The following is a 25,885-nucleotide window of genomic DNA, read 5'->3' on the forward strand; positions in this document are numbered from 1 at the left end:
TTGATGCCAAGGACTAGAGCTTGAGATAATAAGACCTTTGGAAAGAAAGCAAATACGGAAGCTGTGAACAGGTTTTGGGCATGCTGGAATTGAGGCTAGGTGGGAGTGGGTAGTGGGCTCTTCTTCCTGGGTGCAGCTTCATAGCATGGGGGCTTATCTGCTAGTTTAAGGGATCAAGCCTGGATGTGCTAGTTAATTTAAGGCCCAGGAACCGGATGAGTTGAGCAGATCAGAGTATGTGAAGGATTGAAGGATGAGCGGGTCCTGCAGGGAAACAATGAGCTCTCAGCTGGAGGGATCTCTCTTACAGGATGAACATGATGGCCTGAAGGTTCTGAGAGCTAGCTAGAGAATGGTGAGAAAAAAGACCCATTTACAACCAAGACTGGTGCTTCGGAACTGTGTTACGGGGAAAAAGGAGAGAATGCTAACCATCTAGCCCCAGGAATCACCACAGCCTCTATCTTTAACAATAATTATAGGCTTACGGTCATAGGCTAGTAAACTTCAACGAAATAGTTAGAACAAGGTGGTGTGACATATATTTGAAAGGGGTCTTGAAACTTGTCCAGCAAAACATCAGTGATTTATAAACAAAGTCTACATGATTTGTCCCCAGAAGAGAGAGCTGAGGTTCCAGCCTGGAGCAGGTATTGGTGGAACACTTTCTGGTGGAGAAGTGATGTTTTCATCAACACCTATGACAAATGCAGAAGGTTGTGCCTGGAGACCCAGTGGGGTCTTTCCTCAGAGGCCTGTGTGCAGGCAGGGATCTGCACCTTAGCCTTTGTGAAAACTCGACTTCTTGCATTGGGAGAGCTGCAAGCCCTTGGCCCAGACACACAGGAGGGACATCATATGAAGGATTAATGCTGAACAGAAGGCTCACTCTGAATAACTCTACCCACTCCCTCCTGCCCAAGGAGGAGCCCCAGTGCAGGAGGCCTCAGGTTAGCTCTGTGCCATCAATTGATTCTCCCAGGAGAGACAGAGGCTGCCTCCATAGGAGCAGGTTCCCAGAAAGATAGACATGATCTCTGCTGCTCAGCAATGCACCAATCATTACACAAAACACAGCCCTTCCCTGGAGTCTGTTTGTCACTGGGTGTATAAGTGGGCCATCACACTCCATCCATCTTGGGTATAGCTATGTGTTGCTTTACCACCCCCGCTTCTGAAATAATTTCAATTTCTCTCTCTCTCTCCCTCCCTCCCTCCCTCCCTCCCTCCCTCCCTCCCTCCCTCCCTCTCTCTCTCTCTCTCTCTCTCTCTCTCTCTCCCCCCCTACCCCCCCCTCTCCAATCCCATCCTTCTTGTCTTCCAAGGCCACTCTAGGTTGCTTCCTCATTGTCTCAAGTCTGGATCCCTTGAAATAAGGTGACACAATCACAATTCCAACTATGCTGGGGCAAAATTGATTAACTTAAAAGTTTCAAGTGTTCTCAGGCTCACAGCTCTTTCCCCATCATCAGGGACAATTTAGAACCTGGTCTTTGGCATAGACTGCACAGCCACCCCTGCCCCTGCTATGTGGGGAGAGGTCTCCTTTCCTAGTAAGATATTCTAGCTTCAGTGATACAGAATCATGAAAATGGGGAGAAGATGACTAAACTATGGAATCAAGCACCAGGGTTGGTCTAATTAATGTGAAAACCGAGTGCAGAAATCAGGGAGGAGGAGGAGATGAGGAAATTGTGGCAAGGAGGAAAAGGAGATTTGGTATGAGAGCTGGAAGAGAGGGCATGAGGGTGACACATGTCGCATTTGGAGTCTGATATTCCTCAAGGGAAGTGATTATATTATATTCCTCTTTGGTTACTTGTGGTTTATGAGCTCTGGTTCTTGAATGAGACCATCTGGGACCAACTCTGAGTGTCCAAGAGTTACCATCCTGTCTGTTTCTCCTAGTGCCAGGCGAGCTGGACTTTGTCCTAACTAAACTGCAGGTTGCTTCGAGGGCAGGAATCATATTTCATCTTGTCTACCACAGGCAGAGAACAAGATTTTTAAGAGTGGTTTGCAAAGTCTGGCGGCACTCCTGACTGGTCAGTCCCTTGGGCCCCAGAGTACCAGCATTAAATGCAACAGTTCCTTTGAGCGGTAAATTCTCTTTGTGTCACTCATTTGTCAGCTCCTAAGAGCTGTGGGTGTTTTCAGAAGTCATGCTCACTTGCTTGTGGAACAGTTTGTCAGAAATGGTGTTATGGACAGAATGTATATTTTACCACCCCAAATTCATATGTGGAGACTTGACCCTCAATGGGATGGTTATTTAGAAGAGAGGCCTTTGGGAGGTAATTGAGTTTAGATGAGGTCATGATGAGATTAGTGTCCTTGTAAGGAATGACTAGAACTAGCTAGCTCTCTTCACCTCCTGAGGACACAGTGAGAAGGCAGCCATCTGTAAACCAGGAAGTGGGTTCTCATCAGACACTGAATCCACTGGTACCTTGATCTTAGACTTCTGCTTCCATACTCTGAGAAATAAATGTTTGTTGTGTAAGCTGCCTAGTCTGTGGTATTTTTGTTACAGCAGCCTGAGATAACAGAAACAGATGGCATGAGACCAAGAACTGGGAAGATGGTTTCATTGTTTTCTTGTTGCTGACAGAGGACACTTTCTTTTGCTCCTCCTCCTGTTCCTCCATCTCTCCTTCTTCTGCAATAAAACAGGCAACCCAGCCGGCACTCAAGAGGGGTTGGGGGATCCAGAAGTCAGTCAGTCTCAGATCCCTCTTTTGGGTTCATGAAGCAAGGAGGGGGGACCAGCTAGACCTGACTATGGGCTGCAGTACAGCCCTGTGCTCAGAAATATTGCCTCACCCTCCTTTTGCCACCACTACATACTTTCTCAAATGAAGTTTCAAGGGACCCACTAGAGAGTAGCAGAATTGTGGTACAGCTGGGCCATGTGGCCTGAGACATCTACCTCTTTCCTGCTTTCTCACATTGTTTCTGTTTCTGGAAGTCCATTTACACTACACAGAATCTTTCACTTCTGAGGGATCTTTAGAAGCCCGAAGTACAACAGAGAGAGGATCTCTGATCACCTATCACCAATCACACAGTCTCAGTGTGTGGGTGGGCTGCTGTGGCGTGGGGGCTGCTCTTTGTCTGACCTCAGGGGCTTTCGCTGCCAGAGGGACCTCTGCTGGGCTACTTCTTGTCCTGAGGAAAATAACACCAGAGGAAATGAGGAAGCAACAGTTATGAAGTCCCCGCTTGAGATCTGTGATGTTAGCTGCACTAGGCCTCACTGTCCGAATTATGACTTTTTATATCCTATCACTTGTCTACCCCAGGTTTCTCCAGCTGAGTGAGTGCCTGGCTCCTCTATGCTTCTGGCTCTGTCATTGGCTACTCACTGGCTCTTGGCTCTGTCTTTTGCTTTCCCCAGTCCCCTGCACAAACCATCCAGCCCTCTTCTCCTTCAGTGTTCTATTGCTACCTCTCTGACAGGGTCCAGCCCTAGTCACCCCTCCAGGGATCAGTTCCCCATGAATGCCTGGAGCATATCCTCATAGTCTGCCTGCCCATTGAGGACCTGCTGCACTGCAATGCTCCCTCAGCTTGGGCACCAAGGCTCCAGGCTCATCTTCTTTTGAGGAGAAGGACCTTCTGTCAGCCCCTGCTTTGGAGCTACATGGTGGCATCAACATCTGTGGGGATCATCTGTGGTGTCCAGAGAGTGTTAGAGGGAAGAAGGTGGGATCACAAGTCCTAGCAGGGAACTCCACAAAGCCCCAGGGATTTATGTTTTATTTCACTTAACCCGAATGACAACCCTCTCCACGTTTTACAGATGAAATGGAGCATGGAAAAGCTGAAAGAACTTGGTGTTTGGAGACTGACAGGCCTGGTAGAACCCCATAATGTCATTTCCTAGTTAGGAAGCAAGAAAAGTAACAACTCCGAGCTGCAGTTTCCCTATCTGATGAGATCACTGTCAAGTCTAACAGAATTGTTGTAGGACGCAGTGAAATGAAATCAAGCGCCTAGTGTGATGGGACTTGGACATGAAATCCCGGGAATGGGGCAGAGAGATGTTCATTCTCTCAGTCTCCCTCATTTGTCCTCTTAAATGTGAATTTTGGAGGCTACATTGTGGGAAAAGCAGTAAAAAGGTCACACAAAGGCCCTTGCATGCTGCTTCATCTCTTCAGAGATTTCCTGATAAAAACCTCTATTGTACCCATTTTACAGATGAGGAGACTGGAGTCCAGGAGCCATACAATGAACTAATGGCAGACTTTGATCTCAGTGTTCTGACTTCATAGAACTGGCACTTAATAGGTACCTAATAGTTGGTTGAATGACAGAGAATACAGGGAAGTGATTCTTGAAGTTTCTGGACAACCACCTTGTTACAACCTGGGAACCTGTTAAAAATGCACCCCAGATCTACTGGATGAAACTCTAGGGGTGAGACTCAGGAAAATTGCAGTTTTAAAAGCTTTTCAGGTGACTCTGATGTGTGCCTAGAGCCTATTCCACCTGGTGCCACCATAGGGACTCACCTGGATTTGCTTCCTCATTAAGTGAAACCTGCCAACAGGCCTTCTGCAGTCTCTAGCACTTCCATGAGGACTAACAAAAACAGAAATAGTTTCTTACTTGTCCTCTTCCTCCTGGCACTTCCAACCACTGAAGGAGTGAGCCCCTAAACTGTCCCCTCCTGTCCTGTCTTCTTTTCTTAGCAATAGTGATGGCTTCTGATCAGAGTTCTTGGATTGTCCAAGCTCTTTTATTTTCATGTCTCATTAGGTTCTCCCTCCATTCCTTTAGAACTAATGTTGTCATTACCACCTTTGTGAAGATGCAGAGATGGGAGTTCATAGATGTGAGGAGACCACCCAGAGACACCACTGCAGAATGCAGCTGAGCCAGCATGTGGAGGACATCTAATCCACACTCTTCATTTCACACCAGGCATGACTGAGGCCCAGAGAGGACAAGGGCACTGTCAGCAGTTGCACAGTGAAAACTAGCAGGGCTCATCTAAATCCTCACTAGATCTCTGCTGTCCTAGCTTTCTCTCCAGAGAAAATTTAACTCAGATTCCATAGTAAGAGTACTATGAAATCAAGGCAGGGTCTGCAAAGATCAGGTGCATATGTTTATGAAGTAGTCTCTGCACTTAAAAATTATTTTAATAAATAATTTACTCAAGAATCTGTGCTTACTCATGGGTTTCTAGTGTCTGTGGCTCCGATCTAAAAGCTTTGTGCAAGCTCTGAGAGGTGATGGTGAGGGACAGGGCTGAACTCACTGAGTGGTACTGAAGTCTCCTGCTAGGGAGGGAAGAGCCTGAGCAGTGGGGGATGCACACTCTTGTCTCCTTGGATACTTGGCCCATCAGGGGAACTTGTAAGGCCATCAGAACAACTCTGGCAAGACCTCCTGAACCTGGCAATGGAGCGAATGCCTTTGAGGGTCAGTCAGCTGCTTCACCCTGCTCTTCTGGAAAGTCTTCCTTGTCCATATCTGCAGTAGGATGCATTAGTTTCCTAGGGCTACTGTAATAATTACCATGAACTGGGTGGCTTAAAAACAACAGAAATCTATCCTCTCTCAGTTATGGAGCCCAGAAGTCTAAAATCAAAGTGTGGGGAGGGCCTCCCTCCCTTTGGAGGCTCGAGGGGATAAATCTTTCTTATCTCTTCTAGCTCCTGCTGGCTTCCATGGCTTGTGGCCACATCATTCCAGTCTCTACTTCAGTCTTCTCCTCTGTGTCCATCTCATCTTCTCTTTCTTCTCTTTCTTTTATAAGGGTACTCGTCCTTGGATTTAGGGTCCACCCAGATTATCTAGGACAATCTCTTTATCTCAAGATCTTTAACTCTGGAAATCAGGACATAGGCATATCCTTTGGGGGACCAGCATTCAACCCACTAGCAGGGGACTTGGGGAGGACTTCCCTGTTGAGTGCCACACTCTTGGCCCCTGTTTCTCACTGACGTGTCTGATAACCTCTGGTTTTCTCTAAGGCTTGAGTAATCACAGGCTTCTATTTGTAGGAACTGGAGTTTCTTTGGCAATATGATTCCCTTATATGACCCTCACTGGGTGACAGTGTTACAATTCTGCAAACTTCCTGCCTGGAAACCAACACAGAAAACTTCGTTGTGATTGTCTTTGAACCTGAACTCAGACTTAGTGCTGTTGTCTCTTAGGGACACACTGTGGTTTTATGTCCAGACCCTTTGTCCCCAAACTACTGCTTATTATTGGCCTTTTCCTCCAAAATATTGGGCTGGGTAGACCTGCTTCTGGATCAGAGGCTTGATCTACTGGTTGGTTCTCCACAGTAGGGGTCACTGGGAGGTAGGGTAAGAGGTGGGATAGGAGGTGGGAGGAGGCTGCAAGTGGGTACCGGGATCTGGAAGTCAGGCTTATCCCAGTTTTCAAGCTTCGCCTGGGGCTCAGCCAGATTTGTTACCAGATCTTTTCTATCTCTTGACTTTGTTTTTTTCTGACGTTAGCTTAAGGGTGAAGGATTTGGCTTTTGCAAACCTGCCAGGCACATATTACCTGATTCTCAGCCATCAGGGACCATTTTGAGTGTTGTATTCTTAAGTATATTGTTTTAGCTGTTTTAAAGCCTGTCTGCTAAATCTGTCATCTGGGTTATCCTGGGATCTTTTTCTAATGACTTATTTTTCTTGATTATGGTTTACTTTTTTCTGTTTCCTCACATTTAGTACTTTTGATTACATTTCAGACATTGTGATGACACACTATAGGATGTCTGAACTATGTTTTCTTCTCTAGCCAAAAAGTATACAGTAATTTTGATTATTAGTGTCCATGAAATTATTCTAGAGGGACCTAGGAATAAAGAATTGGGAATAGGAATATTATGATTAGGCAAGGCTTTTTATGAATTGATATTTAACCTAAAGACCTAAAGGATGAGAAGGAATGACCATGCAAAATATAGAAAATAAAATCTTGGTGAAGAAACAGTATAAGAGATTGATGCCCACAATAATCGTTTTTGGTGGCTGTCCTCTGAATTGTAATTAGCTTGTATCTTGCTACTTTATAGAGTGAAAAAACTTATTTAATTATTTAGGTACATTCTGAAGCTAATTTGTTCCTTGGAATTCATTAATAAGTGTTGCTGCTCAAGTTCACACATTTTATAAGTTTATTTGAAAAGTTACCAAAGCTTGAAGTGGATGATTATAACCTTTACTTCAAAGAAGTTTGAGATCAACATCTTTAGGACTTTACTTTCAACAATATTTTACAAACTGTAGTTCATAAACAGCAGGCAGTAAAATCAACTTAGTGAACTTTGACCAGCATATAAAAAAGTGATGTAGAATAGGATACAATAGAATGCAATAGAAGACAATTGGAAATACTAGATGCATTGCATGCTATAGGGGTAAATGCAATTTTGTGATACTTTTGTTTGTATTGTCATGTGTGTGTGTGTGTGTGTGTGTGTGTGTGTGTGTGTGTGTGTATTTGGATTATGCTTTAAAATGTATTACTTGGGTTGATTAATAAAAGTTTGAAAAACATTACACCATATTGTAGAACTATAGGGCTTTTCATGTCATGGAATAATAGGGAGCAAACCAAGATGATAGGGAACTAAAGTCTATTTATATTGTAATCTGGGGGTGATCTCTAGAATAGATGGGTGGAGTGTGGAGAGGATGAGCATGAGCAATTCATTTACGCATTCTCTCATTCATCCATCTATTGATCTATTTAACAAGGATTCATTGATCAATCATAGTGTTAGCCTTTAAGGATACAAAAAAAGAAAGAAAGAAATGACTCCTTGTCTCAGGAAATTTGCAGTTCATATGGCAGACAGCCAACTAGACAGATATTAACATTGCAGTGTAATGAATCCTATGGCACTGGAATTGTAGTTGCAATTCAGAAGTGCCTAACCAATTGTGGATAAGAGTCTTGGAAGACTTCTAGGAAGAGGTGATGGCTACACTAAATCTTGAAGGTTAAATAAATGTGTTCTGGTCAATTTGGGCTGTTATAATAAGATATGATAGACTATATGGCTTAAACAACAGAAATTTACTTCTCATAGTTATGGAGCCTGGGAGATTTCATATCTGGATGCTGGCACATTCAGCATCTGGTGAGGGCTCTGGTTTGCAGGCAGCCATCTTCTTGTTATGTCCTCACATCAGAGACAGGGAGCTCTCATCTCTTTATATTCTTATGAGGACATAAATTCCATCACGGGGGCTCCACATTAATGACCTCATCTAAGCATAATTACCTCCCAAATGCCCCATTTCCTGATATGACCCCACTGGAGGTTAGAGTTTCAACATATGAATTTTAAGGGGACACAAACATGCAGTCCTTAACAAGGTATTAGATAAAGAAGATGGGGAAAGTATGTTCTACAAAGATGGAATGGTACATGCATTGTACAGCAGCAAGAGGAGAAGGGAGTTTGGGGGACAATGCACAAATGTGAATGGAGAATGTGAGACTAAAGAAGTGAATTGAGAAACTTGACCTTTATAATCAGATTACAACTTAAAAAAATATAGTGTGAACACAATAGAAAGAATTGGTGGGGCCATTTGGAAGCAGGGAGATCAATGAGGAAGATGCTGGAGGGATTCTAGTCCTGGGCTGGAGGGAAAGAATGCATTTGAAGGAATCTGAGCAAGTATAATTTAAGAATTAGGTGATTGATAGCATGAAGATAAGGGTGCATGAGAACAAGATGTCTCAGATGAGTCCTGAGCCTTTGTGTGGGACGTTAGTGGATGTTAGTACCAAGAATTCAGATCCAGCAAGAGTAAGAGGTTTGTGGGGAAAGACTTTATGCTTCTACTGTCATGTTGAACTAGAGGCTGAAACCCAATCAGTTTAAGAAGCCAGAAGGCAGATGGATTCACAGGGCTGGATTTCAGAGACATGAATTTTAGAATTTACATCATACAGTTAGTGTTTGTAATGTCAACGTGGCCAGTCCTGTCTAGAGTTTTGGATTCAGCCAATTGGAGAAAATTGGGAATCTCATAAATCATCACTTAGATAAGAGTGTGATTCTTCAGACTCTTACTCACAGTGGCTTTAGTGTGCTCCATTTCTAAGGAAATATATGTTCTTGTCACCCAACTTCAAAAGAAGTAAATGAGCTTGAATCACATGAGTAGGTTTAAATGCCAGCTTGAAATTTAGTAAGCTACTTTGCACATTCTTTGTCTGCATCTTCTTTTTCATTAAAAGTGTGCCATTTTTCCTTCCATCATTGGGTATAGATTAAAATAATGCTGGTCGTGAATGACAAAAAAAGACACAATCAAGGAAACAAGAAGTTCATGTTATGAGATCAGGTAGATCTTTTAGTGAGCCTTGCTAAAGTTAATACCCTACTGGAGACCTGAAAAAAGCCAGATACTGGTAAACTTGGCTAGTTCAGGCTAGCCCCTGACCTGAAGATTGCAGGATTTTAAGGACTACATCTAGTAAATTATACCTTATCTGTAAGATGCTTTGGGGCTCATGTTTTCACTGTGTTCCCAGGGCTGAATGTTATACTTGGCATATAGCAGGCTCAAAAGAGGTGTGGGATAAAGGAATAAATGAATGAACACAAAGTAGATTAAAAAATAACTGAACCAGACACCATAATATAGTGATTATGAGTCTGGTTGGAGTCCCGACTTCAATTTCCTTATTTATAAATTGAGGGTAGTAATAACAGTTACCTTATAGAGCTGCTGTGAAGATTAAATGCCATAATATGTAATGTACTCAGTACAGTGGTTGGCATATGGTAATGGTTCAATAATTCAAACAGCTGCTATTATTATTGGTGTTATTATTTTTACTGTTATTGTCTATTTTTCATAGGATGCCACATGTTGATCGAAAGAATGAGCTCTCCACACTTTAGCTTCTTCAGTTATAAAATGGAGAATCAATACCCCAGATTTGAGAGTAGACTCTAACCACTCACTTGGCTTCTAATCCCAGCTCTGACACTTCAGCTGTGTGATAACATTTCTATGCCTCAGTTTCCTCACCTGTGGCTCAACAATGGAACTGTCCTCATGGGGTATATAAGACATATGGGACACGGGAAACAGTATTATTATTGCTATGGCAGGTAGTTGTTAGAAGAACATCTTTCCTGACCTTGGGATCTTTAAGAAGCCCTTCAACCTTAACATTCTGTGATAGGGTCTGATACCTCTTCCTCTACCTATAAGTTAATGGGGCATCACAAGGTCACAAAGTCCTCAGTGCTTGAGGCAACTGGCTTATAAGTGATAAACCAGGGGTGACTCTCATGTCTGCAGTGGCTTTCCTCCCTCAGGGTTAGCCTGGGTCTTACCAACACTTTCCAAGTTCTAGGTGCTCCTACTGCTCCATCCTGAGCAAGAATGTACCAGCTCGCAAGCTCAGGCAAGAGCAGGGCAGGGAGGCAATGCCTGACTCAGGTAGCTCAGTGGCTGAGCTGGGCCACCTGGAACTCGCAACAAGAGGTCTATGTAGCTCTGTGCTGTCTATCAATCCCAGAAACCTTTGGATTTGTCCTGCCCATCTGCTATTCCCTCTAGGATAACTTTTTTTTCCAGTCCCCAGGGTCTTTTCCCCTGGTATCTCATAGTATTTGTCATCTGCTTTTTGGAAACTCAGTTGATTTTTGATATCTCTGTGTGTAACCCAGAGCTAGCGGGACAGTGGTCACCCCTGCTGCCTGTCTGTGGACAAGCCCTGGAGTGAGCAGTATCCCATCTGATCCTCACTCTGCAGGTCTTGAGCCTCTGTTTAGCAATATTTAGTGACAATGGTCATAGTTGCCATGCTCAGGGAGGCCAGCTCCCTCTTACCAAACTTCCCAGTTTATAGACAGACCAATTGCCAATTCCCCACTGTGGAAAAGAGCCCTTTGCACTATAAACAGGGGTGGACTGGAGGGCTGGGATGTATCATTTTGAACATACCCTGGACAGAGGAGGGTCTGAATCCAGTTGGGGCCTAAACGTGGGTGTTCAATAAGCATTTGCTGGATATGGGGATGTGCTGATTTGGTCTCTTAGTAGTGCATCTGGTTGTGGTAGTCGGATCCTGCTCCCTCAACCTCCTCCCCACTCCCCACCCCCGCCAGGATGCCCCTACCCCCGCCCTGCTAGCATGGACCTGGAAAGCTGGTGGGAGGACATGTGCTGTGTGCTGGGCACCCAGAACCTCTCTCCTGGAGGGAAACCAGGCATCTTTTCCCACACTCCCTATTTTACAGCCTCTGTCAAGTTCCTAGTGACTCTGCTAACACCTGATTGATAGCTCACTGTATCATCTTTAACCTCACCTCCAGGGTTGGCTGTTTTGACGGCTAAGGTTTGCTTTTTGAGTTTCCCCTTTTTCCCACAGAACAAGGTCCTACATGCTCATACGGGATCCTGTAACACCCATTGTGGTGATGACCTGGCTAGGAGCTCAATGTCCCCACCTTTCCTGATTAATCAGAAGACCCCCCAGACCAAAGGAAAAGTGCTCACGAGAAGACCCCAGAATTAGCACCAATCTGCCAATAGGATCCCCACTGCAGATAGGAGCCACTGGACTGAAGGTAGAAATGCAGAAGCTTCAGGGTCAGGGGGCATTTAATAGCAGCATGACAAGGAATAAAAGAACTATTAATAAGGTACTTTGCTGACTTGATTCTAGCCCCATTAAACTTTTCTTTACCTTATTTCACACTCTATTTTCAAGTCACCTTCCTCTCTTCCCTCCATCTTTAATGGTTCTGGCAAAGCTTGGCCCTAATGAAGCCTGGCAACATAAATTTAAGGCAGTGTCTGGCTGAAGTGAATAGAAGCTCCTGACTGCAGAAGAATCCTCTGGATGGCTAGGGACATAAATTTGGCCTCCAGACTGTCCAAATGATTCTGCAGGCAGGCTGCAGGGGGCTGAGTACCACCAGCTGTGACAGCCCTGAGTGATGGCCCCTCAGGAATTCCCAGGGTCGAATGTCTGAAGCAACAGACCACTTGAGTTGGGGGAGAGCCTGTCCCAAGTCATGCATTTATTCACTCATTCATTCATTATACCACATTCACTGGTGCTGAATTTACTGTGTGAAAGGTGAGTTTTAGACATTCATAGCTTCATATCTATGAGGTTGAGTGTTCTCTCCATCTCATAGATGAAGAAGCTGAATGAGGCTTATTGGGCTTCTGCAACTTGCCTGCACTCATATAGCTAACACCTGGGGGAGCCAGTGAAGGAATAAGAAACTAGTTTCATTCCTCTTCAAGGCCATTTTTAATGTTTGGTCAACTTCTCCCTCGTGCATCATCATTAGTTCAATGGATTGTCTTTAGCTGGTAGGAGAAGTGCTTGCTGTCCCCTGGAACTCACTTTGTAGTCTTTCCTCAGGCATTTGTTTCCCAACTCTGTGTGCGAGGCTGCACTTCACCTGTTTCACTTGTGATCATTGTCCACCACAGTACTGAATCAAGGATAGGTCTCCCTAGGTTTTATGGCAGAGCTAAATGGCTAGGACCTGGATCTCTGAGTCCCCATCTGTTGCTCAGTGTGGGACACAAGACAGGTGTGGAGCCCAACTTGATTTCAAACCAGCTGGGCTTAGCTGGGCTCAGGTGGGTGGGTTCAGGCTTCAGAGGGCAGACAGGGAAGGGGGCTAGGAGAGCAAGAAGAGGGCCATGTTGGTAGAAGTGGGTGAAGAGGAAAGGAAGCTCAGGACTTCCTATACACAGCTCTAAGGCTACCAACAGCCTTTCCTAGTTAGAAGGCTTGCATTCTTCAGCCTTTCTATCTTGATTACTCATTTTTTTCTTATTTTTCCATTTTCTCTTAGGGAGCCTTACTCTTTCCTTCAAAGTGGTACTGCTGTTTGAGGCAAATTTGTTTTTTTTTTGATGTTAGTAATGATTAATACTGATGTTATTGTTGGTCGTGGTGGTAAAGAGGGTGGTAGTGCTTCTGGTTTTAGTACAGGTGTTAATGGTATCAGAGTTGGTAGTGTGTGTGTGTGTTAATTTAGTGTTGCTGGTGATGGTGGAGGCAATAGTGATAATGTTTTCATTAATGGTGATCATGGTAGTCATGGTGGTGTTGGTGGTACTGATGATAGTGGTACTGCTGTTGGTGGTTGTGGTGGTGGTGATGGTTTTGATTGTGATAATGGTGATTGGTATCCATGGTATTAATGATGATGGTGATATTAATGTTGGTTGTGGTGGTGGTGATGGTTCTGAAGCCAGGTCATGATGATGATATTGTTATTGGTGATCATGAGAGCTTTGATGGTAATGATGGTGGTGGTATTACTGTTGTTTTATTATTGTTGGTGATAATGATGATGGTGGTGGTAGTTGTAGTGAAAGGTGCTGGGCCTCTAAAAGAGAAGAATATAGTAAAAATAATAGGAGTGCTGGAGCAATTTAGTCCTGTGTTCCAATACTGGTTCCAGTGAATTATTTAGTGTCTCTGAACCTCCGTTTTCCTAGTATAAAGTGGGGACAATGACAATAATGCTTACATCATATGATGTTACAAGGATGAGGGATGTGTATGTATGTTCCACCTACAATCCCTCCAAAGTCCCAGAATTCTTTTTCCTTTTTCCTGGGTGTGTGTCTCTCAGCAGTGTCATTGTCCTCCAGGTGAGAGGTGACATCATCACTGACAGGAGGCCCTTGACTCTTTGGCCAGGTGTTTGGTGGTCATATTCTAGTGTGACCTTGACTACTCATGCTCACATGAGGTCATCTCAGGATGTGAATACATGTCTGTTTGCCACCAATGTCCAAACCCTCCCCCATCTCCGATGTTTTCCTACACCGAATGGCATAATGGCTTGTCCAACCTAGATGTCTGCTGGAGTTACTCCGTTTTGAGATCAAATAAGATGGCTTTAATCCCCTATGACCTAGGGTGACTCCACAGAACTTCTGTGATTTCCCTGGATCTTACTCTCTCCTAGTCCCCCTTGACTTGGGCCTTGGTTCTTGCAAGCCATCTCTGCATGGCACTGCCATGGTCAGATACGAAGAGCTGACCATCTCTGAGTTCTATAGAGGTATCCACTGCCACCAACTGGTTCAGTGAGGCCTGGGAAGAGGTGGCAGCATGTGGCAGTAAATCAGACTTAATGGAAAGTTGGCATAGAGAAGGCAGAAGACAGCACTCATCACAGCCCACAGTGAATTACCTAAACGTTCTTACTAGTCGTTGGTGTTCCTCAACACTGTTTCTACTGTCGTACTCCATTTCTAATCATGAAGGCTCCCCCCACTGGCAAGTTGCCCTGCAGAACATGGCCTCAGTCTCTTCCCTCCTGCTATTCTCCACCCCATCTGGCTTACAGATCCTCCTTCTATCAATCAGAGCCACCAGCTCCCAGGCTTCCTCCATACTCGACTCATCAGGGCCCGTGCATGGAGCAACTCCTCCTCTACAGATTGCAGCCAGAGTTATAAATAACAACAGACATTTCCCTCTATTGATTATATCCAGATTGTGAGTTGAACTGGGACCTCTGTCTTAGGGGACAAAAATCTGTCCAGCTCTGGTTTGTTTCAGTCCCTCTCTCCCACATACTGCCACCACTTTCCAGGCCTCACTGAACCAGTTGGTTCCTAGGACCACTTCTATCAGGCCTCTTTCCATCCAGGAATTTTGTCCTTAGGAAGAGAGTCAGAAGTCTGCTTAGGTATGACCTGGAGTAGAGGTCATTATTTACAAGGGCCTGAGATGATGGGTCAGTCCCAGCACCCTCTCCACCAGAACTCCTCTTGGGTGTTCAACAGCATAGCTGTGGCCCTTCCTCAGTTCTTTCATTAGCTACAAATGGTAGGTGCTAGTACTGCTTCTTCCAAGAGCCTGTGAGCCAGAGCAGAGCATCTCCAGTGAGCACAGAAGTACATCCATCTCCTCATTTACTCCTTGCTGATTCAGCTCTGTGGGGTAGCTCTTTCTGGAGCCAAGAGGTGAATGGGATCTGCCAGCTCTTATTTACTTTGCCTCCATAAAGGTCTCAAACATTTTTTCTTGCATTTCTAAAGCCTGGTGCATCCTGTGTAGAAGACGTGATGATGATGGTGATAATGATGATACCCGCCTGCTTTAATTATCACCTGCTTCATCCTAGCACTTTACTGCTTTTAATCTTCACAGCAACTTTGCAAGAAAGGCCCCAATAAGTAGCACTTTATAGATGGGGAAACTGAAGTCTAGAGAGGTGCAGGGAGTTGTCTTAGTCTTGGAGCTAATAAGTAGTAGAGCAAGGCATGCAAGATCTCTCTCTGAGTCAGGAACTCTGCTGGCTCTTCACTCTCTCGGACCACACAGCTTGAGCTACACACAGTGGCACTGCCAAGTTCATGGGTGAGGGGATCAGGACTACTTAAAGCAATCTGAATTTTACTGGCCCCCTTAGGATTTCCTGGATTAAAAATAAAATCAAAACAACTCTTGGAACATTTTGCTTTTTTCTAAATGATAAAACCCAACCTGGAAGTGTTGGGAGATTTTGTATAAGAGTTTAAGGGAGGGATCAGCATATATTGAGAGCCCACATTGTGCCTGGTGTTTTACATGTATGTCATCCTCATGTCTGGCCCAAAAGGTCAGTCTTTTTGTCACTGTCTTAGCAATAAACAAACCAAGATTTAGGAAAGTGTAGCAAATGGAAGAGCAGGCTTTCAGATCCAGTGCTCATGTGTTTCATCCCCTTTGCTGCGCTTCTCCAAAGGAGGAGGCCCACAGCTTCTTCAACCCTGTACTGTGGAAGTCAGAACTCCTGTATCTCTGGGGCAGTGAGGGTGAGTGACTCTCTCAGTGCCTGCGCAGGTTTACCATGCAGGGGGAACTCAGCAATGACAGACACTGTTGCTGTCAAGAAACAGAGCACCTGCTCAGATAAACAGGCATTTGCTCAAAGCCACTCAGCAAACTCAGCCGCCAAGCCTAGTGTCCTTTCTTCTCTCTGTTTTACTTTCTTTGGGATTTTCCTTTGTCTCTCAGTCTCTTGGCAAATAGGCAAGTGACAGATCCTCTGCTGGCTTCTCACATGGGGCTCAAGATGGTTCAATAGTCAGGTGGGCTCATTGCTCTTGTTCTGTTCCCTGACCCTGACTTCTGCTCCCCTGGTCCAGCCACCTGGTCATAAGATAGCACCAGACAGGAAATAAGACTGGCTCTGTGCATGCAGCCCCACTGCCCATGGATCATGGATGGGAGTGAGAATTATCATCTTTAAGTCACATGCTTAGAGAACATTATTTATTCCAATAATCTATAGTTGCCATAAAAATTGTCCCAATTTAATGGCTTAATTAAAACAGCACTCATTTTATTAATTAACATGATCTGAAAGTCAGGAATTTGGATAGGACTTGGCAGGGAGATCCTTCTGCTCCATGAGGTAATGACTGGTGGTATTAAACTGGCAGCTTGAGGTTCTATAAGAAGGCTTCACTCACATGCCTGGTGCCCTAGTGCAGTGTAAGGTGTAGGGTAGGGGAAAGGCTGAGCTCAGTTGGTCTCCCTCCTCTTCTCCTTTCTCCTCTCTGTGGAGTTTCAGGGCCTGTCTAGGTGGCTCTTCCATGCAGGTAGCAGGAATTCTTTTGTGGCAACTTGGGGCTCCAAAAGTGAGTGTTCTAAGACACTAGATGTTGAGGCAGCCAGTCTCTAATCCTGGGCCTGGAAACTGGTACCACATTACTTCTGACACGTTCTATTGAAGAAAGTAGACACAGAACCCCTCTGATTCAAGGAAGCAAACAAACACGGCATCTCTCTAGAGAAGGAGTGTCAAAGAATTTGTGGCCATCTTTGGATCTCCATCACAACACTGAAAAATATTTAGACACTCACATCCCTCTCAGAGGTTCTCCTGTATGCTCTTGGGTCATGACAGATGCGACTCTTATCCTTGCAACTTGTGAGAGAGGGAGCTTTCCTTATTAAGAGTGAAGAATAAGATAATCAAACCTGCTTTCTTATGTGAACCCATGGCCCAGAAATCTGTTTTCAATAAATAGACAGTGAGCAGAATGTACAAAGAAAGTTCTTGTTATGGTTATTAGAAAGTTGTAATTGGTATTTTGGAATCAACTGTAAAGAAATAGGATGATTTGATTTCAAATCAATGCAACAGATGTTTAGCTAGTTTTTAGTCTTCTGATATGTCCAATTACCTCTTAATAATCTCTTTTGAGTCAATCATTTCTGTATGCATTAGAATCTTCTGGGATTTCTATTATTGCCATTACATCTTTTTGCCACTTTCATAAGCAAAACATAAATTGTCATTTCATTGCATCCAAATCAGCCCATTCTACCCATGTTTTCTTCCACACAGCCAAGATCAATAGATCCCATTCCAACTATATGATACAATCTACCTCAAACTTTTAATCTTATCCATCCCATTCTATATTAGTCCATTCTTTGATTTATTTAAAACTACCTATCCCCTCATGCTGTTCACTGGATCCAGTTCACCACTTCAAGTACTCTTACAGAGGATCTGCAAGGTCATGATCACCGTGGGAAGTCCAAGAGAACCCCACCCATGTCCTGTCAAGTGAGAGCTACCCTGGAGGTGACCAGCCCCTGACCACTGAGCCCAATAGAGGCTGGAGACAATCATGGGGTCTCAGGTTGCATCAATGAGGGCTCCTAAGAAAGGTGAAAGCCATGTGGTGTCTTCAGATGCACAAGACAATGATTAGCATATTTTGTTATTCTTTTACTCACTATTTCTGCATTTTAAAAATGACTAATCTTTTATTATGGAAAATTTTAAACATACCAAGAATAGAGAGAATAGTTAACCTCATGTACTCATTACATGTGTCAGATCTCATTTTATTCATTCTTGCCTCCAATATTTTAATACAAATTCTATATACCATTTATTTCAGTAATCACTGCTTCCATATGTATTTATAGCCTATTTTAAGCATAGCAACAATACTAAAAGGAACTACAAAATAAACATTTATTCTTTGCTATCAATGTGTTCACATTTCCCTGATTGACTCAGACATGCCTTTTTATCTCTGACTAGTTTGAACCAGAATCCAAACAAGGTCCATCTGTTGCATTTGGCTGATTTTTCTCTTATGTGTTTTAACCTCTCCTAATCTTTTTTTCATACTCCCACCTCCTTTTTGTTTAAGAAATCCAGTGATGTGTCTTGTAGGATTTCTGTACTCAGGATTGGGTTCATTGCTTCATCCTTGTGTTCACCAAGATATTATTTCCTCTTCGATATTTCTTGTAAATTCAATTCTAGGTGATTGACTGGGCTTGGGCTCACTCTCTTTGCAGAGTAGTGATGGGTGCTGGGAACTTCCTATTGTACCACATCAGGTGGCACCTGGTGACCTGTTATTCTACCTTTCCTAATGGGTGGATCATGTTATTAACCTGAATCATCTTTTATGATGCCCATTATCAAAACTCTTCACACATCCATAGTTATTACTTAGTTTCATTATTTCGTTAGGAGTTGCAAAATGGTGCTTTTAAAATTCTCTCAATCCTTTTGCATTTACTAGATGGAGTTATTTAATAAAGAGAGATTTCCCTTATGCTCTATTATTAACTCTAAACTACAATTTGTGCAGGAAGGGCAGAAAAAGGCTTGATTCTTGTCCTCTATGAATTTTTAGAAAAATGAGTTGATTCTTTAGCAGCTGCCTCCAGGGATCAATGAGGCGTTTTTGGTTGTTTGTTTTGTGAATATCATTATAAACTAAGATTTTAAAAATAGCTTAGTTGACACCATCACTTACTGATTATTAAGGGAGGGACACAAGGAAACAGTAGGTGCAGACAAAGCATTACAGCATGGTCTCTTATAGGGATCTGAGCTATAAAATGTAGCTTCAAAACAGTCTCTTTCTGAACTGAGACATGTTTCAGAGTAATGGATAATATCCAATGATGCATGCAGTACCAGTTAGTGCAAAGAAAGCTGCTTAGATTTTGGGCTTCTTAGTGTTTATACTTCATTATTCACTTAGGTTGAGATCCTATATGATTACATTGCACTTTTCAGCCAGCTGTATTTCATAAATCCAGAATCCCAGGTTTAAGCAAACTGGATAGACAAAATATACCCTGCCCAAAACATTTTTATATAAAGACCTCCTGATATCTCTGCTGGGAAATCCTATCAAAGTGTGTACAGAAAGTCTAGATCAAGCCAACAGTGTCTTTCATGTTTCTGAGGAGGGGAACAAGTTAGGGAACTGCTGTCGAAGCTGTCTTCCCCACAGTATCCATGGAAGTTATACATCTGATTCTCTCAGTTCAAATTTAAGTTTCACCACTTGTGAGCTGGGTGATGTTGAACAAATTGCACTACCCCTGAAAGCCTTTGTGAACCATCTGTTGTAAGGAATTAAAATTTAGTTCACAAAATTGATGATGATTAAATAAGGCAATCTTGTAAGGTCATTATCACAGAGCCTTCAATGGAAGCATAAAACACACAATTACCAGCAATTAAGATGCACATTTGGTAAGAGATAGCCATATTGGTTCAGGGACACACATCATAATTTTATTGATACAACAGAAGGTTAGTTCTGTCTGTTTTCTTTTCACAGATGTATCCCATCTCTAGAATAGTGACTGGCACAGAGCAGACATTCAGTAAACTTTTCTTGCATGTATGAATGAGTGAGTGAATGAATGAATGAATACAGATAGCTTAGGTACAATGCTTTCATCTTATTTTTCTGCTTTTCTTCCCAGGAATATCTACTATCTTGAAATTAAATAATTACTATAATTCTAATACATAGTTTTTATCTTTTGCTATTCACATATACATTAAAACATTTTTCATTTTTTACTATGGTAAATGTGCATAAGATAAAATTTACAACTTAAACTATTTTAAAGTGTGCAATTTAGTGACATTTAGTACGTTCATAATATTGTGAAACCATCACCACTATTTAGCTCCAGAACTTTTTCATCATCGTAAATGAAAACCCCATAGTCACCAAGCAGCTGCTCTCCACTGCCCCTTTCCGCCAGCCCCCTGGCAACCGCTGATCAGTAGTCTGTCTGTGCTTTGCTCCTTCTGGACATTTCCTGTAAATAGTACCATACAGTACACAACATTGCTTGTCCGATTATTAAAATTAACTTTTAATTTTATCATAGTCTTAGATTTATAGAACAGTTGTGAAGTTAAGACAGAGAGTTCCCATTAACCACCACATTCAGTTATAGAAGTTTTAAACGAATGGATTTTATATATTTAAGGTGTTTTAATTTATTACAGAATTTGTACTTTTTGATGCTTTGATTACCCCATATTTGGCTAGTGGGAGCCCCTTCAGTTTAACTTCCATATCTTTTTGATTGGCATATTTATGAACACAAAGAAAACAAATCCTTACAGGATAACACCTAGAAGCCAGCTGTTAATCATGAAGTGTGCTTTTTTGGTTTGGGCGGGAAAGGAGAGTTGAGAGGAGGTAAAGACAGAGTAGTAAGGGAAAAATAAGATGCTAATTCAATTTCCAGGGAAAATGACATTTGTACAATATGCTCTAGTGAAGGGCCAGCATGGCTCTTGCTGGCCCAGAGATTCTGTCCCTATTAACAAATTCAAGCTGGCCTCCTCCTGTGGCTTCTGGCTGCAGGGAGCCAGGGTATGCTGAGCTGGCTCTGCCCATGATAATTGAGGAGGCCCACTGCTGCCTTTCCCAGGGTTTATCAGCCTCAAGTCTTTAGCAATGATTAGAAAGCACTGCAAGGTGCCAGGATTCCTCTTTCCACTGGTGTCCAGCATGCAGGAAAGGCATGAGAGAACCAGTGGACCTGGGTTTGCTTGCCCAGTGAGTGACATCTGCCTCATGTATAGGGCGATGGCAGGCCAGAGGAGGAGGATGTCCGACACAGGGGAGGTGCCTGCCCAGGGACATGCTTTGTGTTATGGTTTTGCAGTTACTTTCTCCTTTGATCCTAATAATAACAACTTGTAAGTATTCTGTATGACTAAAGATAGACACTGTGAGATGAGGTAGGAATAGCACAGTCCTCGTTCTCAAGTACTTTGCAAGGCAAAGGCTAATCAGCATTACCAGGCCATTAGTGATTGGCTGGTAAAGGACAAGACCAAACATCCTGCCAGGAAGTTGGGGCTGTGCAGTACTTGTAGTAGGATGCCCAAGAGGAGGCAGCACCACTCTCACAATCACCTGTAGCAAGGTGATTTCTATTATTTGTAGCCCCTTCTTGTCAGGCTGTGTGTGTGCTTCTGCTGGGCTGGCTGGGAAGCACTCATGGGCCCCTGGTGTCCACACATGATTCCTGATCTCTATCAGGAGCAATTGGAAATGATGCCAGTGGAGACTCACAAATTCAAAAGCTGTGGGTTAGAGAGGGTGCCTGGATGCTCATGAGGACAGTAAATGGAACAGGGAGGTATAATGGTCAACATAGGCTTTGCATCTGACCATGACCATGGAACTCTGTGTTTTCACTGTCAGATAGAAACTGTCATCTTCTCTCTCCAGGTTGTTGTGAGAATGCAGTGAGAACACACTTGAGCCTGACTCAAGGCAGGTGCTCAGTAATGGTGGTTGACATTAGTAGAGGTTTATTGAGCACTCCTGAGTTACCATGTGATTCATTGCCAATTTCTTTCAAGGGAAATATCTTGGGGTGGAATAACCATGATCACTGTAACAATAGAGACTCACAGTGATTTTGCACATACAGCTTACACCTCTCTGAGGCCACAGGGGAAGAGAAGAAAGAGTTGAAGCCAGTGCCTAGGTGAGTTCCTACACCTGTGTTGTCTTTTGTGATGTGGGTACTGTGCTTGCACATATTTCTGGAAACTGTGGATCCAGCTAACAATAATGAAGCCAGAAGGAAGACGAATCTTTTGTTGGCCTTTCCCAGACAGGCGGGGGCTCATACAGACTCTGAGGCTGATCCACCAATGATTCAGCTGGTCTCACTTTGAAGATCTACGCAGGAGATGAGATCAGCCAAGGCTTTGCCTTTAGAGGCCTTCCTGGCTATCTCATGAAGCAAGACAAAGCCATATAATAATTTATGTAAGATGATATATAATTAAGTGTTCTTAGAAAATGGAGCCCTGAACTGAGCCTCCACAAACAAGCAGGATTTGTAGGAAGGAAGCAGAGAAGGGAGGTATTCCAGTTGAATGACATAAAAATGCCCTGACTTGGAATCAGGAAACCTGTATCTAGTCTTGGCTGCACAATTCATTAGCTATGTGAACTTGCTCAAGTCACTTAACTTCTCTGAGCCTTGGTTTTTTTTTATCTGTACAATGGGCATAATAATGCTAGTCTCAGAGGGTTGTAATCATGATTAAATGACATTGCATTTATAAGTCACCCTGGCTAGTACCAGCTACACAGAAAATGGTAATTCTGTGGAAAAGAAAGGCTTAACTCAGGGGTCCATGGGCAGGACCCACAAATAGGCTTCTGAAATTACTTTCAAAAGTTTGTTCATTTGTCCTTTTTCTTTTTTATAATGAATGTTTCATAGATTTATCAGAATCTCAAAAGAGACTATAACCTGAAAGAGAGCCTTTGATGTAAAGCTTTATTATTTACAAAACGTGTTTACTTTTTTATCTCATTTGAACCCACATGAGGCCCATGTGATATGTTGAGCAGTTATTATTACTATTCACTTTTGACAGTTGAAATAACAGTCTCAGAGAGACCCAGGACTGTTGTGAACTCTGGACTCCTGTGGGTAGCTTCTCCAGGATCTTTCCCTTTCTCTCTTCCCAAGAGCTCCAGATTTCCATTGGAGATCCATGTGTTTCCATGAAAATGGGCCCCTTCCCTAGGTCTGGGGGAGCTCATGGCCTGGGCAAAGTTGATGAGCACATTCCATCTCAGTGACCACTTTGTTTGGTTTAGGCTCAAGCCTCCAATTAGAGTGAATTTCCCAATTTGTCACCTGACTTCTTGGATGCATATTCTGTGTCCTCCTGTGGATTGTATGATAGGCAAAGGTGAGGCCTGGAAATGCCACAGCCACTTAGCTCCCATAAGCAAGGTACCTTGGAAGTAAAGTTGATCCAGAGGAGCCAGATAATCATAGCTATTAGCTAAATTCCTGATCAACCTGCCCAAATGACTTTTTCAGATATATAAACCATAAATTCTCTTTAGTAGGCCAATCTGAGTTTTCTATTATGTGTAATCAATAACCTCTCAGTCAATATAGATTCCTGAACTAAGATCACATGACATGTTGATAGAACTGGAATGTTAACCTGACACTCTCTGACTCCTGTTGACAGCCATTTGGAATGACCCTTCACCAATTAGTCAGGACCTTTCCCAGGACTGTGGAGAGCTCAGTCTACCACACTTCTTGGGTAAGAATTTCTTGCGAACTCACTTTTGATGGACAAACAAGGCTTTTAAAATCAGGTTCTTAGGTGTCTTCTCTCATAAATTCCAAGAGAGAACTTATGGAATTAAGGTTTGGTAAACTGGTTTACTCCTTTCAAGAAATCCCAATGTTTCAAAGTCTAGACAGAAGGGATGAATGGGGTTCTGTCCACATTACGCTCTTCTCTCCATTTATCAAATGTATACTGAGCACCTTCTATGGACAGGTCCAGGCTAGTTGTGGGCTACATTGCTAACTGAAGCATATACAGTGCTTGCCTCATGGAGTTTCCAATCCAGTGGAAGACTTTCTGGATTTGGTGAGCATGGAGAGGACCTAATGGGTGTAGGAGCACAAGGCAGGAACTGCTTATTCAGAGTTGGGAGGTGAGCGAAGGTATGTACCAGGGCCAGTTTGCTCTAGGGCTCTATGGGACTCTACAGCTGTGGGACAGCCCACTCACTGTGGTTGCTGTGTGCCCTGTGTGTTGTAGTAGACCAAGTGTGGCTATTAAATGCTCAGAACCTCAGTTTTCCATATAATAAATGTATATGCTCACTTCATAGTGTTCTCACAATTAAAATAATGTAGGTAAATGCATGTTCTAGTAACTAGCATGTAGTAGATGCTCCATAGATTTAAGTATCCTTTTCTAAGTCACCCTTATAGCATGATATCACTTCCCTCCAATTTATGTAAAAAAAGAACACCTGCTCATAAAAACCCTAGAGTAAACATTATTAAGAGAGAAAATCATTATTTCCTGTACCACTTCTCCCCTAAGACACAAAGTTTATTCTCGAGATTTATTTGCACACTATGTGTCTTTTGGGATAATGTTATCATTTATTTCAGTCAGTGTGAAACCAGCTGAGGGGAAGGCCAAGGAGGAATGAACAGACCTACATGAAACCTGATTCCATGCTTATTAGCTGCTGTGTGACCTTAGGAAAGACATTTTACAACTCTGAGCCTATTGTCTCTTCTTAACATAGAGTTAATTTTTACTTACTGGTGAGAATTTAGGCATAGGTTTTGTTAGAGTTGGGTAGATGTCAGTGGTTTCCAAAAGGCAACCTCATTGGATCGGATGTTTGTTTTAAAATCTGTGCTGTTTATATTCTTGGGTGGAAATGCATCTTTTCCCTATGAGAATACTTTGAGATTAGGTAGGAGCAAAGGAACATGAGAAAAAAGGACCAAAGGGACAGGTGGCAAAAGGTCAGGGCAGAGCCTCAGTCACACTTGGTGACTCCGGGGTGGCCAGCATGCTTCTCAGAGTTATGAGTGCTTCATCTGCTAAGTACAAGCTTGATTTCTCCAATGACTTGCTGTTCTCCAGGGCTTGTAGATGACTTCCATCTTGAGCAGAACATGGGCCCTGAGGAAGGCAGCCAACTCTGCTTCTATATAACTCTCTGCATGTGGCTTCACTGGGAAATTGAAGGAGCTAGGCTTCCTGTATCCATATGACAGTGCTATTGTAGGATAAAGAGAGAAATGGATAGGAATGCACCTGAAAAATACCAAGCGTCCTCTCTCCTGAACACTAGAGATTTGATTGTAAGTTGGAGCCTACAGGCTCTCTTCTCCCATATCAGCCTAGAAGATAACTCGCTCCTCAGTGACAGGGAATATTTTTCACCAAATTTAGAAATTGAGATGATATCAATTGGATGCCATGTTATAAACAAATCAAAACACAAATGTATCTCCTCACCATCCAATAGACCGAGATGAATACAGGTTGGGAAGAGTCTGATCAGTTAGGAGAATGAATTATCCATGGAGTGTGAGAGAGCTCATCTTTCTCCCTGGCCATTTCAGAGCCAGGGCTCATTTCCAGTGGCTTTCTGAGTCGAGCAGAAGATAACAGATGAGTTGGGCTTCCTATTCCAAGGCAAAGTGTGTGCTTCTCCCCAAAGTCAAGAAATCCCTCAAATGCCTAGAATGAACAGAGACAGCAAAGGTTTACTATAGTTGACCAAAAAGAGTGGCAAACATTCATGTGTGGGTTTTATTTTTGCCATTTAGTGTGTGAGGAAGTGGTAGGAAGGACTGCCTCTTCTTCTGAGTGTTTTATTCCAGAAGAGATTTTTATCTCCATCTCCCTTCTTTGAGTGTGAGTGACAGGTAAGCAAAAGTAGAAACAGCCACAAAGCAATGTGTCTATGTGATAAAAAATGAAGGGCAAAAACAGAGAGCCAGGGGGCGAAAAGAAAGGAAAAGAAATGTAAGAAAACTTTAGAAGAAGAGGAAAAAGCTATGCTGTTAGTGGCAGGCTGTTAAAAAGATGAGGTTTCCCCGTTACCATCAGGGTGAATGAGGAAGAGCACTGTGCACAACCAGGAGGCTCATGGTGGCTGGAGAGTGGCTGGAAAGAGCTGGGTAGAAGGAGAGAAGGTGAATATGAGAGAGGGCAGGATGGAGGGAAAAGTTAGTATAGGAACCCTGTGCCTCCAGCAACTGTGGGGCAAAGGCC

At 43.1% G+C, this 25,885-nt stretch overlaps 1 long non-coding RNA gene across 2 annotated transcripts in view; it reads right to left on the reverse strand.

Annotated features, from left to right (window-relative positions):
* Window positions 1-19,916: 19,916 nt before the first annotated feature.
* LOC107515624 overlaps window positions 19,917-25,885 on the reverse strand; it is a 30,057-nt gene continuing 24,088 nt past the window's right edge. The window contains exons 5-6 of one of the 2 annotated variants that reach the window (XR_004955872.1): window positions 25,124-25,348; window positions 19,917-20,094 (exon numbers count right to left, since the gene is read on the reverse strand). This is a non-coding gene — a long non-coding RNA (uncharacterized LOC107515624). Of the gene's footprint in view, window positions 25,349-25,885 lie in introns of both variants that reach the window. The other variant, XR_001598051.2, reaches the window with a different exon arrangement.

Source organism: Rousettus aegyptiacus, unplaced genomic scaffold (assembly GCF_014176215.1).
Source record: "Rousettus aegyptiacus isolate mRouAeg1 unplaced genomic scaffold, mRouAeg1.p scaffold_m13_p_2, whole genome shotgun sequence".
Taxonomy (NCBI): Eukaryota; Metazoa; Chordata; class Mammalia; order Chiroptera; family Pteropodidae; genus Rousettus; species Rousettus aegyptiacus.